We start from the raw sequence: 15,814 nt of genomic DNA on the forward strand, positions 1-15,814 counted from the left end.
AAACAAGCCAACTACTCACACCATATGGTGACCAATACTCCTAAGGAACACCTAACCAAATATCCCCAAGGTAACCCCAAAAATAAAACCATACTATATAATAGGGACAGCCTTTCAACCTCAAACTTATCCTGCCAGGATAATGGGTAGGTCTGAATTTAAACGGGAGACGTGTAAATTTCCATTTAGAGTGCCGAATCAGCTTTCCCAATCCCCTTCAACAAGTGTCAAACCTGGTGGAGAAAACTGAGCAGAAAAGACCTCAGTACAACTTGTGTAAAATTTGGGGATGGTTCTCCTATACTAGGCAGGGTAACTATACCATGACACTAACGAAATTTTCAACCCCCTCCTCCAAATAAGAACTACACTTACCCTTCTAATTCACCCCCACCCCCAAGATACATACAAAGAGCAATCTTAGGCGTCTGGATCAATAGTTCTTGCAAACCCGCCCCCTTGAATTTCTGTCCACTTAGGTGTATAAGTTTCCATGGGAAAGGTCACTTTTCTGGGTGAACAACAAAAGCATAGCTTCCAATCCTGTACCATTCTAAAGTTCACACATAGCCCTCAAGTGTAAAACTTAAGTTCAGAGTTCAACTCACAAGAGTGTGTAACAACTAAAGTATATCTAAAACTAGAGTGGCTGCCAACAGATGCGATCTCTCTAAAGGAGACTCACTGCAGAAAGAAAGCCTTGCCTTCAATGATGCCTTGCTTGGCTACTGAAACTTTTTTTAGTGGCTTTTATGAATATTTACCTGGCACTTAAGAAGAAACAAATTTTATTATCTTTCAAAAGACACAGAAATACAGCAAATGCACGTGTTGAAAGCCGCTTGCTTCTAATAAATAATTAAAGAAATAAATAAGCGAATTCCAAAAGTTCAGGGAGGGTAGAAATGCTTCAGGAAGCGCAGGGACTCACAAACCAGGTGTAGGAGATTTGAAAACATGGCCCAGCTGTGGAAGCCCGATCACCGCTACTCAAGTTTGTTACTTTTCCCTGTTTTCTGTTGTTCTGGCTGTAAAGCAGTTCGTGAGACAGAGAACGGGAGGAGGAAAAAAAAAATCCACTTTCTTAGTAAGTGTAAAGTTTTACTGTTTGCCAGGCTGGCTTTCCGGCCGCCTGCGCTCCACTCCCTGCACTCTGACTGTTTCAAGTTTCCCCGGAGCGCCCCCAAAGGCGCAGCCCCGGCTTACCTGCTCCCTGGGTATGCAGGGCAGGGAGGTCCTCCTATGCGACTTGCCGCTGCTGCAGCCGGACATCTCGCCGGCCACCACGGAGCTGGACCGCCTCCTCCTCTTCCACCCCGCCGGAATCTCTTCCCTGCACCTCGTGCTCAGCTGGGACCCAGACCGCTCCCTGGGCGGAGCCGGCCCGGAGCACTGCGGCAGGATCTGCTCGGCGTACCTGGCCAGCAGCAGCCCCAGCGCGGCCGCCAAGTATGCCAGGTAAGGTCTCCAGGCGACCTTGAACCTCTCCAGAGAAACCAGGGCCACCGTCCTAAGCGCGCTAGTCAAGGCGACCATGAGGACGCCCAGCCTCAGCCTCAGCACCAGCCATGTCGCGCCCCCTAGGCAGCTGAGCAGGACCCCCACGGCGGGCAGGGACAGCAGGCGACCGTCCCCTACGCCCAAGGAGAGCTGCACCAGCGCTTCCCCGGCGCAGCAGGCGGCCAGCAGCGCGACGGCCAGAGGCAGGCGCACCCCGGCGCGCAGCAGGCACAAGCCCATCCAGAAGAAGGCGCACAGGAGACTGAAGAGCAGCGCGGCCGCCTGCAGCCAAGGGCTGAGCTGCGCGCCGCCCCCGGGAGCACCTCCCCGAGGGCCCGGGAAGACGCCCCCTCGGGCTCCTTCCTCCTCCTCCTCCTCCTCGGCCGCCGCCTCCTGACTCGACTCCAGCTCGCCTCGGACCTCCCCGCCGACCAGCCTTACCAGCAAGGCCAGCAGCACCGACAGGGAGCCCGCGCACAGCGCCGAGGAGAGTTGCGGCGAGCGCCGGAGCGGCTGCAGCACTGGGGCTCCCCAACAGCCGCGGCCGCCGGAGCCCCGCCGGGATGGAGGGGACGCGCCACGGAGGTGGTGGTCCCCGCTGGCCACCCGGACGGGACTCGCCCCTTCGAGGCCCAGCTTGGCCGGCTCTTGGGCGGCCTCGCCCGGCACTGCCATGCTGTGCGCCCAGTGGGCAATCCCCACCCGTCCCACTCGCGGGTCTGCTCCCTTCTGGATCCCACTCGCGGAATCCCTTTTCCTTGATCTGCGCGAAGTTTCAGCCTTGCAGAGAACTCAAGATTGCGAGCTGAAGACTTCTTCAAGTTGGCAGCTAGCAGGATCAGCCTTGGACTTTTTCTGCCCCCCCCCCTTCCTTTCTCTCAAAAAATCCTCCCCTCCACCCTCAGCTCCAGCTTATACCCTCGGGGTCTCTTCCTACTTCGGGATTTTAACAATTGTCCAACGCACGGGGTGCTCAGGAAAGGCTGATGCCCCAGCAGCCTGGGGCACAGGGCGAACTCCAGCCATCCCTGGGCTGCTAAGCGCCAGCAGGCAGCCGACCTCCGCTTCCCCCTTCCCTCCCTTCCCCCCTCCCCCCCTCTCTCCCTCTCCCTCCCTCCCTCCCTCCCTCCCCCTCTCTCTCTCCCTCCCTCCCTTTCCTTTCCCCCTTCTCCCCCTCCCTCTTTCCCCTCCTCTTCCCCTTTCTTTCTTTCCGTTCCTCTTCCACTCTGCCACTTTATCTCTCCCGGTAGCTCTCCTTCCACTACTCTCTCCCTCTCTCCTTGGCCGATCTTCCCCCGCGCTGCCCAGGGACGCAGACCTCGTTTTGCAGAGGTAAGAAGCAGAGCCTCCCAGACTCTCTGTGTCCAGTTCATGGAAAAACGTGTGTGTGTGTGTGTGTGTGTGTGTGTGTGTGTGTGTGTGTGTGTGTTGGGAGCATAGAAAAGGAAGTTGAGACCTATTCTAGAAGTTGCTAAGTTTCACCCAATGGACTGGGCCTGAGATAAGGCTGTAGAAGCAGAAAGGAGGAAGGGAGAGCAGAGAGAGCTAATGATGAAGGGGGGTAGAGGGCAAGAGGAAAGTGAGGCTGTTTTCTTTAAAAAAAAAATCATTTTTCTTTCTTTTTGATGCCTGGCAGCTGCTGTTTTTGCAGGTGAGAGACCAGTGGAACTGAGTGCTTAAAACTCTGAAAGAGGCTTCTGCAAGGGCCCACAATTCTGCTTGCTCGCTTTTGAAGGAACTCCCTAGGAAAGCAAGCTCAGGCGCAGGAGGAGCTGCTCAGGGCTGGACCACTCCCTTGGTAGTGAAGGGCCCTCCCAGCAAAAGAGAGGGGAGGGTGGGGTGGAGGTAGTTGTGACAGCCAGAGCTCCATGCTGGGCTGAGGGGTGGAAGCCAGCATTGTTGCTCCTGTCCTTGAAAACAAACAAAAAAAAGGTACTTCTTCGTCTGAATGCTTTAACAGGCAAAGATCTTGAGGGTGAGGATGTTACAGATAGCTGGAAACCCATTTCAATGTCTCTCTCAAACTCTGACTGCTCCAGGTGGAAGGTCTGTTAATAGAGAAGCCACTCCCCACTCCGGTGTCAGTGTTGGGGGAGGGGAGCAGTCACAGGACAACTCCTGGGAGTCATCTCTCTCCTTTCCAGGGCCCAAACTAAGGTCTTTAGGCTTGGTGGCAAACACATGACCTGCTCCCCACTTGAGGTCTCAAATATGTTTTTCTTGTTCTGTCTTGTTTTTCTCAAGTAGAACAATCTCGGAGCTATCTAGTGCACAAAACCATTTTTCAAAAAAGATACCGACAGAAAAAACATATAGAGAAAAGAAAAAAAATGAGGAAGGGATGGAGAGATGTCTCAGCAATTAAGAGCCCTTACTGCTCTTTCAGGGAACTCCAAGAAGGTCCCAGCACCCATATCTGGTGGTTCTGTGACACCTACATTTAACTCCAGCTCCAGGGGAGCCGATGCCCTCTTCTGGACTCCACTGGCGCCTACACTCAAACATGTTCATTCACACATAACTAAAATAAATAAATTAATTAAATTAAAAAAAAAACTTAAAAAAAAAGTAACTTGAAAAATCCATCTGGGAGTGGTGTCAACATGGAATCCCAGGATATAGAAACAGGAAGAATGCTGCAAGTGAGACACCAGCCTGGGACACATTGGGGATACGGGGAGGAAGGAAAAGTGCAACCCCCATCTCCAGTGCACAAGTGTCATTACCCAACAGTTGTTTATTGTGTGTGGTAAATTACACTCTTTGCTGAGCTTCCTTTAAGAACAGTTTCGGAGCTAGGAAGCCCTGCTAGTGAAACACACCCCCAATGAACAAAGCCCGTCCATTATTAATGATTGCATGATCGTACACCACAGAATGTGGCATTTGGAAAACCACGCTCACTTCACTGGCAGTTTGTACAGAAGAATTCTCAGTCTGTTCAGCAGATTCAAATGATGCTGGAGTAAAATAAATGTCAACTCTTGCTCAGCTTATATGGTGACTATTTAGGTGTCATTTGACTCTCACAAATAATAAGAAACTGATTCCATCTCAATTCTCTCAGTGTTCCAGCTTAAAGTGTGTTTATAGCCTTGAGTACTTGGATAATTGCCTCAAAATGCCACTATGTTTTGTATGTAGAGATAAAGCAATAAAATATGCCAAGAGGAGATGACTGAAATAAGTAGATTCATGGGGGCAGTGGGAAATACGGCTTAAGTTGTAGATTTCTTTTTATGGGAAACAGCCTACTGCAGTCCCAGCTGGGCACCCACAAAGCATTAGACATAAGTGAACAGGAGGGGTGTGACCAGACAGCCAGCTCTTCACTGTCGCTGTCACTTGTCCAGAGCTGCACCACTGCCCAGGAGCATGTGTTGGGCAGCTAGGCAGTGGCAGCACCACCATCTGTCTAATAATTAAGAAAACAGGAGAAGCAATGCGTTGGCGGAAGACAAATGAGCCCCCTAGTATGCGCACACACTTCCATGAGTTTCCCAACTACCCATGATTCATAAGCCAGAACCAGTGAAAAACCTGCTGCCTCTTGACATGGGAAAAGCATATTAAATCAAGAAGCTGGGCATATGTTGTTAAGCTTGGGGTTGGGGGAGCAGAGTGGAGGATAAAAAAAAAATATTTCCATTTTCTCTGTCTTCAACCCACACCCATCTTAGTTTGGGGGAAAAATAATGACATATGATCATCAAAACAGAGCTCTTACGAGATTGAGAGTGGACATTGTTTGAAAGCTGACATAGATGGACTGGTGAGATCTCAGCAGGTAAAGACACTTGCTGTGCAAAGCCCCAGTGACTTGAACCACATAAAGGAACCACATAAAGAGGAAAAGAGAGACCCAACTCTACAGAGTTGTTTCTGATTGCCACACATGCACATGGCAGATGAATACATATACACATGCAAATCTCTTTCACACACAATAATAATTACTACTACTAATAAAGTGTTATAGTTAAACACATTGTCACCAACAGTAGCAAAACATCACTGGCTCTGTGTGTTGATGGCATCTTGGCGCTGGTCAATAGTGTAAAAGAAACAATGTCCTGGCACCTGGCCTTCTCCCTATTTTTAACAAAAATCACAATCAGAAAGTTATCTGCCCCACCAAAAGAATAGAAGGTCCATTTTTTTCTGCTATTACCATTCAGAAACCCAAGGAAAGTGAAAAAACCAGCCAGATGCTCTTGTTTGAGACCAACAGACAGACAGCTGCAGGGACAGACAGGATGAAGTAAAAGAAGTCGAAAAGCAATTATCAGAACAGTAAGTTAAAATACACAGGCTACAGTATATCCGACAGGTTTGAAGCAGCCAGATAAAACACTGCCCTTTGAGGCAGGCAGTGGCCAGTCCTGATCCAGGAAAGTGAGCACAGCCAATGGACAAGATAAAAGGTTATCCACATGTAGATAATAGGAGAAAATGTCAGAAAGCCTTCCACTCACCCAGGTCCAACCAGTGTGCTTTGATTAGTTCTTTGTGAAAAGCCCTTGCACTTTGCCAAATATAGTTAAACGTAAAGGTATTCCCCTGTAATGTCTCAACAGTTTTCACTCCCCAGTATGGCTTCATTTGTTCTGTCTTATCTCACTGACCTCCATGCATTTCAATGAGTTAACGATGAGTGCCTAAAATAAGGTGCCTGAGTGTCCAGCCCCCTTCCTCACCACTCTTCCACCTACAGTACTCACTCTCTCCTCCATCTTCTCTCATCCCTGGAAAGAACAATATCTACCCAGCTGCCCGAGTCCACAAAGGAGTCACTGCCCTTGCCTCTTCTTTGATTAGCTTACAACACTTTCCATCTATTAACAAAAGCACTTGCTTCCATCTCTAAAAGACAACCTGAATCAACCAATCTCTCTCTCTTTCTCTCTCTCTCTCCCTCTCTCCCTCTCTGCATCAATTTACAGCAACCAAACAAAAGTTCATCATCATCTCTGGCTTAGACAGATGCAGTAACTAACTGGTCTTGCCTTCCTTTTTATAGTTCATTTTCTATGGAACAGAATGATAGTTCAAATGTATGAATTGAATGATGGTGTCTCTCCTGCTTAAAACCATGCACGATTCTTCACTGCACTGCAGACTCCAAAAGCCCCTAGACAAGCTACAAAGTCCTCCAAGATCTTCCAAGCAGCTCTCTGACCTCTTCCTGTTTTAGCAGTCCTACTGTGCTTCTGCTGCCCCAACTGTTTCAATGCTCTCCATTCACAAAGTGGACTCCATGCTGTCCACTACTCTAGACAGTAACTGCAAAGGCTTACCACAGAGGAGCAGAAAGGCTAAATGTTAATTATTTAAAATGTAATAGATTTGTTGACTGGTGGCTCCAGGTGTTGCTTTTAACAAAATCTCAATCATTCCATTTTACCAATAAAGACTGGTACCAAAGTGGGGTGAAAGCCTGTTAGCTCAGAGAGGCAGAGAAAGCAACCAGCTGACCTTTCTTTTCAGTAAACGACTCCCTTTCTCCATGTCCTCTCAACACCCCTCAAACTCAATATCCCTCCCTTCTACTTCCTATGTGTCTCTCTATGTGTCTTCCTGACTTCCTCTTACTCTCTATAGTTTTTCTCTATGTTCACTCCCTGCCATCTGGTTGCTTGTTTCATCTCTTGACCTATGGTTGACTTTATTTAATCTTATCTTGGATTAAAGGTGTGTGCTAGGGTTGAGCCACACCACAGCTAGAAAAACGGCTTTTTTCAGCAAATAATGTAATCTCAAGGTTCACAGTATGATCTGATATCTTGCAACATTCAAACATGAAAACTATGTGTTTCATAGCTCCAGCCATGCTTGTAGTCTTCCATACCTACTAAAATGACAGGGATTTGGTAGCTAAAGGTTTTCCCGTGCTGGCTCCTTCTGCATCAGTTCTGGCTACAAGCTTTATTTTTTTGTTCTCTAAGAAAGGTTGGTTCTAGACAGCTGTGACAATAATATACCTGGCAAAAGCAACTAAAGGGAGAAGGATTTTTGTAAAAGCAACTTTTATTTGCCTGATTTGTCATCTCCGAGAGTTACTGCCTCTGTCTGCTAACCTAGGACTAACCTAGCCTGGAAGCTTCTAGCCTCCATACAATCTAATCTAGGCCTAGAAATTTTTCAGTCACCAAGACTCTTACTGCAGAATAAATTCACCCTTTCTAGTTTTGTCTGAACTCTGACTGGCTGGTTCAACTCAGCTGTTCTGGCTCAAGCTCCTCTTCAAGCTGACTGATTGAAACCGGCTTCTCTTAGCTTCTGGCTAAATTACTCTGCTTGGCCTCATACTAACTTTGGCAATCTGTTCTAATCTGGCACCTTCTCATTCTCTGGCTCATCTGTCTTCACCCATGTCTAGCTTGTTCTCTCTTCAACCTGTCTCTGTAAACTCTCCACGCAAAAATGCCCCTGACTTCCACAAACTGAACTGCCACAAATTCAACTCCACTGCACTGCCTCTCAACTCACTGACTCAACTGAACTACCTGAACAGAACTGACTAGAACTCAGAGCTCTGCAAGCCTTGGTCTCCTAGGTGCTGGGATTAAAGGTGTGTATCACTAGGCCTAGACCAATGCTTTTCTTTACTGGAAATTTGCTCTATACTAGCCTGGCCTAGAACTCAGAAATCTGCTTGCCTCTGTCTCCTGGGACTAAAAATATGCCTGTATTCCAGCCAGATCATACAGACCTAGAAGGTCTTTGGATGTGATCTCTGTCCACAGCAGCCATGTTCCGAATTAAAATCCCTCTACGGAAGTTTATTTTGACTCACAGTTTGAGGTGGTGCACTTTGTCATGATGGGAAAAACATGTCTACAAGAAGGGCTCAAACTGTGGTGAAAAAAGTGTGAGATGGATGGTGATGAGATGGATGCCATAATCATGACCTGGGAAAGATAAGTGCAGATGCTCAACTGGTTTTTCCCTTTTATATTTAGGCTGGGACCCAGGCCTTGGGATGGTACCACGCACATGCTGAGTAGATTTTCCCTTCTCAGAACCTCTTGGAGGTATCCTCACACACACACACAGAGTTTACCCTCCTACGTGATTCCAGATCCAGTCATGTTGACAGAGAAGATGGCCATAATACTTTTCAAAAAGACATCAGGGTATCCCATGTGCGAGCATATGAGCCATTTAGTATTGCACTGTTTTGTTATATTTGTACTGATCGTCTCTCTATAAAATGGTTTTCTTCATTTACCTGCTTTCCTGTTTATTGTTTGTTCTTAGTTACTAGAGCATAGGGAGACTTTGCTCTGAACCTCCAAATACCAGACAAGCAAATGGCACACAGTAGAAACTCACTTAATCTTCCAATACACAAGTGTTTGATGAATAAAAGTACAGTGGAATTACAGGAGAAAAAGAAACTCAAATATCCAATGTTAAAAGGTCCCATGTTAAAGACCATTCATGGGTGTTTACACATTTACGTATAAACTACATGTTTAAGTTAATTGTTTGCATGGGCAGATGCCTCTAAATTTTTTCTTGAAAATTCTGTTCTGATGAGTATACTCATGGGTAAAATCATGCAAACAGCACTTCCCAGAAAGCTGCTTTAAAAATATGTATTGCTCTCCTAAATTACTCATCTCTTAGAGAAATAAACATTAGCCAAAGTTTTAAACACTTATATATGGACTACCCATAGTCTTTTTTTTTTATTATAGGAATGGGGATGGGTGAATAAAATATACTTGCTACCTTTGGGTAGCAAGTAAACTGGAAAATTCAGAAATAGATTTTTTAATATAAATGACTGTAAAGCCTTATTTCACATTGTTTTCTGCTGTTGTGGGAACTGAATTTAACAGACATAACTGTTTTGTTAAGATAGGTCTTACTAATATGTCCAAATACAGTGAGGAAGAAACCACAGAATGCTTGCATCTGGGGATTCACTACTGGCTTTCCAGGCAGAGCTGTTCCTCCAGTTTCCAAACAATGTAAGTAATGATTTTGTGTATGCAGCTATTAATAAGCTCAAAACCCTACAGCAGGAAAGCAAGCTGTGAGAGCTAGCATGGACCTAGTCAGGGTTACAGGCAACTACATCCAACCACGGGCATACCACTGGACACTGCTTGTTCTGTGCCCTGGAAACAACCTGCGGGCTGAAGCTCTTATGAATTGTAAAGGACACTAGTGCAATGGTCTCAGAGCTCCCCAATCTTGACCACTTTGTGGCACATGCAGAATATTATAATATTTTTAAGTGAATTTGACCTTATGATTTTATTGTCATCCTGACAAAGTTGTCTTAGACACATGACCCTTCTCTTCTTCTTGCCTCCCAGTTCAAAATGTTTCTGTCTCTTAACAGAAAGTCTCATGAAGCTGGAGGAAAGCTCGGAAGTCTCATCAATAATGCCAATAACCTCAGTACCTCTTTCCTCTGGATTTGCATGTATTGTAATTCTCAAAAAGAACTGAAGTCTTGTGTAATAATATAAATAAATAATATGCATGTTGTTATCGTCTCCAAAGTAATGGTAAATTGTTTGGTTTTGTGAACAGCTTGATTTTAATTTATTCTTGTCCTAACTAATAGGAAAGAAAGATAATAAAACATATAAGTGTTGGTAAGACCTTTGAAAGTGTTTATAATGCTAGCTTAAATAGTTGTATCCAACTGTCTTAGTCCTCTTTGCCTTAACAACAGCCACAGGGTAAATTTAAAAAATTTTTTAACTAATTATTTATTACAATTTATTCACTTTGTATCCCTGCTGTGGCCCCTCCCTTATCTCTTCCCAATCCCTCCCTCTTCTCCTCCTATGCCCCTCCGTTAGTCAACTGATGACTGATATTGAAGGTCCTCCTCCCCTTCTATCTGACCCTAGCCTATCAAGTCCCATCAGGGAACAGGACAGGAGCCTACCGCAGAGGGCCTCTGAAAGACTCTACTGATCAGAGGTATCAAAGCAGAGGCTGAGACTCATAGATAAACTTTGGGCAGAATGCATGGAATTTTATGAAAGAAGGGGGAGAAAGAAAGACCTGGAGGGGACTAGAGCTTCAAAAATAGACCAACAGAACAAAACAAAACAAACAAACAAACAAAACAATAAAAAAAAAAACTGGGCCCTGGGGGCCCTGCAGAGACTGATACCCCAACCGTGCATGCAAGGACCATGCATGGAGAGGACCTAAAACCCCACTCAGATGTAGCTCATAGACTCAGTATCCAAGTGGGGTCCTTAATAAGGGAAGCAGTGGCTGGCTCTCTGATCACCTCCCCCTGGGGGGTGTAGCCTTGCCAGGCCACAGAGTTGGCCAAGGCCACAGGGTAAGTTTTACTGAATCTGCATCTGGTGATTGGGACTCTCACATCTCAGACACATCGTGGATCAGTATTTTCACTTTAAATGTGAGTGAATGGTAGCAGCAGGAGGCACTTCAGGGTGACTAACCTGGTTTCTGCCATGTGATAATTAACCTTAAAATAATCCTAATTTCAAAATGTAAGCAATAGGAGGACAAAGGCCTAATTTTAAAAGGACTTGGTCTTCTGTCTTCTTTTATGAGGCTATTAATTTTGACCATCTTTCTCCATATACTCTGGATACACCATATTAGAATGTTCAAACTTAAGAATGATTTTTCTTTTTTCAGCTAGAACATATTTATTTAGACAAATGTGTGGGTTAAACTTACCTATAACTGCCTTCTTTTGTCTTTCAACAATACTACTGAAATTTAAAGTAGGTTTTACTTCATCTACAAGGGTTCTAATAGCATTCACACTGTTACTTTTATGCACATGACAGTAGGAAGCAATCTCTTTCTCAAGTAACCAAGATACATGCTATTGAAGGCACAGGGGCATCTTTGGTCTATAACTTTAATTCTCTCCTGCATTTGAAATCTACCCATGTTCCTAAACGTTAATGGGATGCTTTGAACTAACTTTTCTTTTAGGGGGAAATTCTATAGACAGGCAAATGTGTATAATTAAACAATGATGGGAAGGGAGGGAAAAAGAAAGACAACACAGTTTATATACTGAATATGTACTCCGAGTGGTCCATCCGCTGCTTACTTCCTTCACAGCACTCTAAGGAGAAAGCATATTCAAAATTAGAAGGTAATTATGGAGTAGATGCAAAAACCATAAGAACGTATTTCAGAATTCTGGAAACATCACAGTGTAATATCTATACTGTGCTTGGCAACTTTAAAAGTCATTTTGTATTTCTAGTCCTAATTAATTTCCACAAAGGATGTGATGCCAGTGACAATTTTATTATCATCATTATTTCATATGAAAGGAAACCAAGATACAGGGAGAATTCAGATTCACGTAGGCTGGTGAAGCAGCAAAGACATAAGAACTCAAATCTGATTCTTGTTCTCCGACTGCTCATTAACTCAGGTAATGTATCCGCAGTAACCTCCTGACCAAAGGGGGAACACCTGTCTCTCACTGACGTCTGCAATCGCAGCTAAGAGTCCAAGTACCACAGTATGTCTTTCACCTAACCAAAACCCTTACAGCTTGAAATTTCCCAAAGGGGGAAATCTCACCTCTTTTGTTTTTCCTATCTGCCAATTTTTTTTTTTTTTAAGATTTGCGTGTATGTGCACGTGCGCGCACACACACATACACACACACACACACACACAATTTTATGTGCACCATGTGAATGAAGATGCCTGTGGAGGCCCGAAGAGAGCACTAGATCCCTTAGAACTGGTTAAGGAATTTTGGAGCTTCTATATAGGTGCTAGGAAGAAAGCTCGGATCTTCTGCAAGAGCACTAAGTGCCTCTTGATCCATGACGCATCTCTCCAGTCCCTACCTTTGTTTTTTTTTTTTTTTTTTTTTTTACTAACCAAGATCTAATTCTGGGCCTGCAAGATGGCTCAGCCAGTAAAGGTGCTTGCTGCACATCTGAAGACCTTAGTCCACTTCTTGACTGCCACATGATGAAGAGAACAAATTTACACATGTCTCCTGACTGCCACAAGTGTAATCTGATGCACACACAAACGCTCACACAAAAACACCTACATACAGCCAGCTACACAAACCCACACATACAAGCACACTCCTACACACACACATATATACGAACAAGCGCATAACATGCACACACAGGCACACATACAAACACACACACACATAAACCCACACATGTACACACACACAGAAACACATATACATATGCATGCACACAAACACACACCACACAGAACTTACACACAGTGAAGCTCACCCCTGTGAGGTAGACACTACAGGGTGGAGGGCAGAGTCACCAAGTCATGAGGCCATTCCTTGTGTAACTCAGGTCATCTCTGCTAAAACAAACACTACTCATTAGCATAGATTCCTTACTTCAGGCTTCCCAGATCCAGCCAATCACTAATATGATTTCCAAGTCAGTGTGTTTAACTGCTAGGACATTAATCCTTTAGAGTGATAAAATAATAAATATGTGGCTGTTCCTACCTGACTTCTCTCCCTCAGTACCTTTCTAAAATTTAATATTTCAGGAGTGTGCGCATGTGCACACCCATGTGGGAGTATATGGAGGCAAGAAGTTGACGTTGCGGTAGCTTCTTTGGCCTCTTCTCCATTTTACCTTTTGAGACAAGGTCTCCCTTGGATCTGTCGTTCCCCTTTCAGCTAGACCAAGTGATCTGGAAGCTCAGGGATCTACCTCTCCCCATCCTAAGCCCCATACTGGTGTTAGAGACATGTGTGCCCACGTTTGACTTTTATGTGCATGCTGCAGTGTTGGGCTCTTAACCCCGGTCCTAATGCTTGTGCAGCAAGCCCTTTAGGCATTGAACCATGCTCCCAGGTGTGAGTTAACTATTGCTGAGGGTGTGAGAGGTGACACTACTCCCATTCCTCTGCGTGTGAATATCCTACCATCTCAAGACAGCGTGCTGCTGCAGACCATCCACCTGAAAGGCTGGTGAGAACTGAGGGGGTGATTACGTTAGGAAGCCTCCCTTGCTCTGAGGTGAACTGGCCGTGCCTCAAATATGCTTCTCACCCTCACTCTTGGACAGAAGGTGGGACAGTTACTTCCTCCAGCCCACAGCATGCCTGGCGCAATCTTCATGAAAACTCATTGATTTTTTGGACAAAATGATTATTATTTCTTTCCCTTGAAACTCCACATCTGCTTGCCATTCAGCATGACTTTGGCAACTCCAGTCCAATTTTGCTAGTGCAAAACAAACAGACAAAATAACTACTGTTTTCTGTTTCTTTTTCACTATGTGTTTCTTTCTTGGTTTTTCTTCTATTACATCCTGATTACAGTTTTCCATCCTCTTACTCCTTCCACCTCCCCTCATATCTGGATCTACCCCCTTTCTGTCTCTCATTAAAAAACAAACAAGTTTATAAGGGATAATAATATAATAATATAAGATATAATATGAATATAGTAAGATAAAAAAGAAAAACTACAAAAACTAATACATCAGAATATGACAAAGCTAATAAAGAGAAGGAAAAGAGCCCAAAAGAAGCACAAGCAACAGATACAGAGATTTATTTGCATACTCAAAAATCCCATAAAAACACTGAACTGAAAGCCATGGTATATACCCAAAGGACTTATAGGGTATAAAAGAAAGAAAAGTAATAAATATATATATATATATATATACATGTATGTATTTTCCTTTTCATTTTATTTCACATGTTTATATTTATATTAACAGAACTGGAAACTACATCTTCAGTGTTCTCCAGGACTATCTATGTTGTTATTGATTGTATAGTTCATTACGACTGCCTAAAACTTTAAAAAATAGATTTCAGGAAAAGATAGCTGTCTCATTTTGTTTTAAGAAATAAAAAAAAAAAAAAGCAAGAGTCCCATTTATGAGGCAGAATTTCTGGTGTCTTAGATGTTTAAAAGCATATTTAAATATTTTGTGTGTTGTACAGAAGTTTTTCTTTAAAAGCAACACTTGCAAGTATTTAAATATGCTATTATTGTTTTCTTTCAAGCATGATGTATTGATATAGTTCAAGTGAAATACAGGAGCTTAGGAAAACAGAGAAAGTGTCCTGGTCGGGTAAATGGGCAGAAATAGACACCAGCTTTTTAATTGTTCCATGTAAGGGCAAGCCTGAGTCCAGTCGACACTGGGTTCCTTGGATTCCTTGAGTCCATGTCACACACTTGTTGCATCTTTACACAACTCTAAGGAGGCTGTCACTTGGAGAACATCCTTCACCCCAAGGATGTGGTCTCACAGGATCTAGGCTGGTTTGTTGTAGTGTCTCCCAATATCTTGCCTGTCTCTAAACATCAGCTTCAAAAGGACCATCTCAGATATGACAATGCCTGATTGACCTTAACATGGTACAAACTAGCTGTTGTGAGAATAGAGTAAAAGTGATAAATACAGCATTTAAAAAAGAATCACCTCCACAAAAAATAGAAAAGCCCATGCTCATAAATTCCCTTGTCTTTTCCTTGAATATTTAACACAGAGAAAGAGAGAACAAAGTGGTGAAGCTGGCTATTTCCCTTCCCCAACATGTAACTCAAACAAGACAGCATTATCTAGGGTCCTAGACTTTACCCTCAACCACTCAGGATGGTAGGGGAGAGCTCCTCTTAGCTCATCCAGAGCTTCTGTAGCTCATCCAGAGTCTTCTTGCCTGAAACTGTGAGGCATACCTTTCACTATTCCCAAACCACAAAACCATGGTAACTTTCCACAGAAATGGCAAATTACATACAAGGCTTAGGTGCAAAGATTTCTTTTAGCACCAAATCTAGAAACGGGGTGTATGAAGTTAAATAAGAGCGGGTGAGGCATGGAAGAAAGAAAAGCAGGTGTCCCACAGATGGCTTTAAGAATGTGGAAGGTTCTTCTTAGTCTGTCTCTCCCCCTCTCTCTCCTGTCTATCTTTCTCTCTGTCTCTGTGTGTATTTCTCTCTCTGATTTTTTAAGGATTCATCATTGAGAAGTTTTAGTTCTTTTACTATAAAGAATTAATATCAAATTACTACTTGGGTTATTGCTATATAATTACTATTGCAGGCAAATTTACAGGTTCACCTAACTGAGAATTCTAGGAGTGGGTAGAGAATGCCTCCAGTTAGTCTACATTGAAATTATTTTTGTTAGTCACCACATATCCTATTCCATATCTCATCTCACATATCAGTCCTCGTCTCCTTTCAATTCTACCCTCCTTTCCTCTTCTCCTCCTATACCCCTCTCATAGTCCACTGATAGGGGAGGTCCTCCTCCCCTTCTTAAATGGCTGAATGAAAGCCCAGAAGAGACTTGCAAAGAC

At 44.1% G+C, this 15,814-nt stretch overlaps 1 long non-coding RNA gene across 2 annotated transcripts; it reads left to right on the forward strand.

Moving 5' to 3' along the window:
- Positions 1-2,637: 2,637 nt before the first annotated feature.
- Positions 2,638-10,119, forward strand: LOC129679259 (uncharacterized). Of its 2 annotated transcripts, none has more exons than XR_008720534.1 (3): positions 2,638-2,832; positions 9,367-9,479; positions 9,857-10,119. It is a non-coding gene; the product is annotated as an uncharacterized LOC129679259 (long non-coding RNA). The 2 variants fall into 2 exon arrangements; XR_008720535.1 differs by having other exon boundaries at positions 9,371-9,479.
- Positions 10,120-15,814: the final 5,695 nt, after the last annotated feature.

This window comes from Psammomys obesus, unplaced genomic scaffold, assembly GCF_907164565.1.
Source record: "Psammomys obesus unplaced genomic scaffold, mPsaObe1.curated_primary_1811, whole genome shotgun sequence".
NCBI classification, from domain to species: Eukaryota; Metazoa; Chordata; class Mammalia; order Rodentia; family Muridae; genus Psammomys; species Psammomys obesus.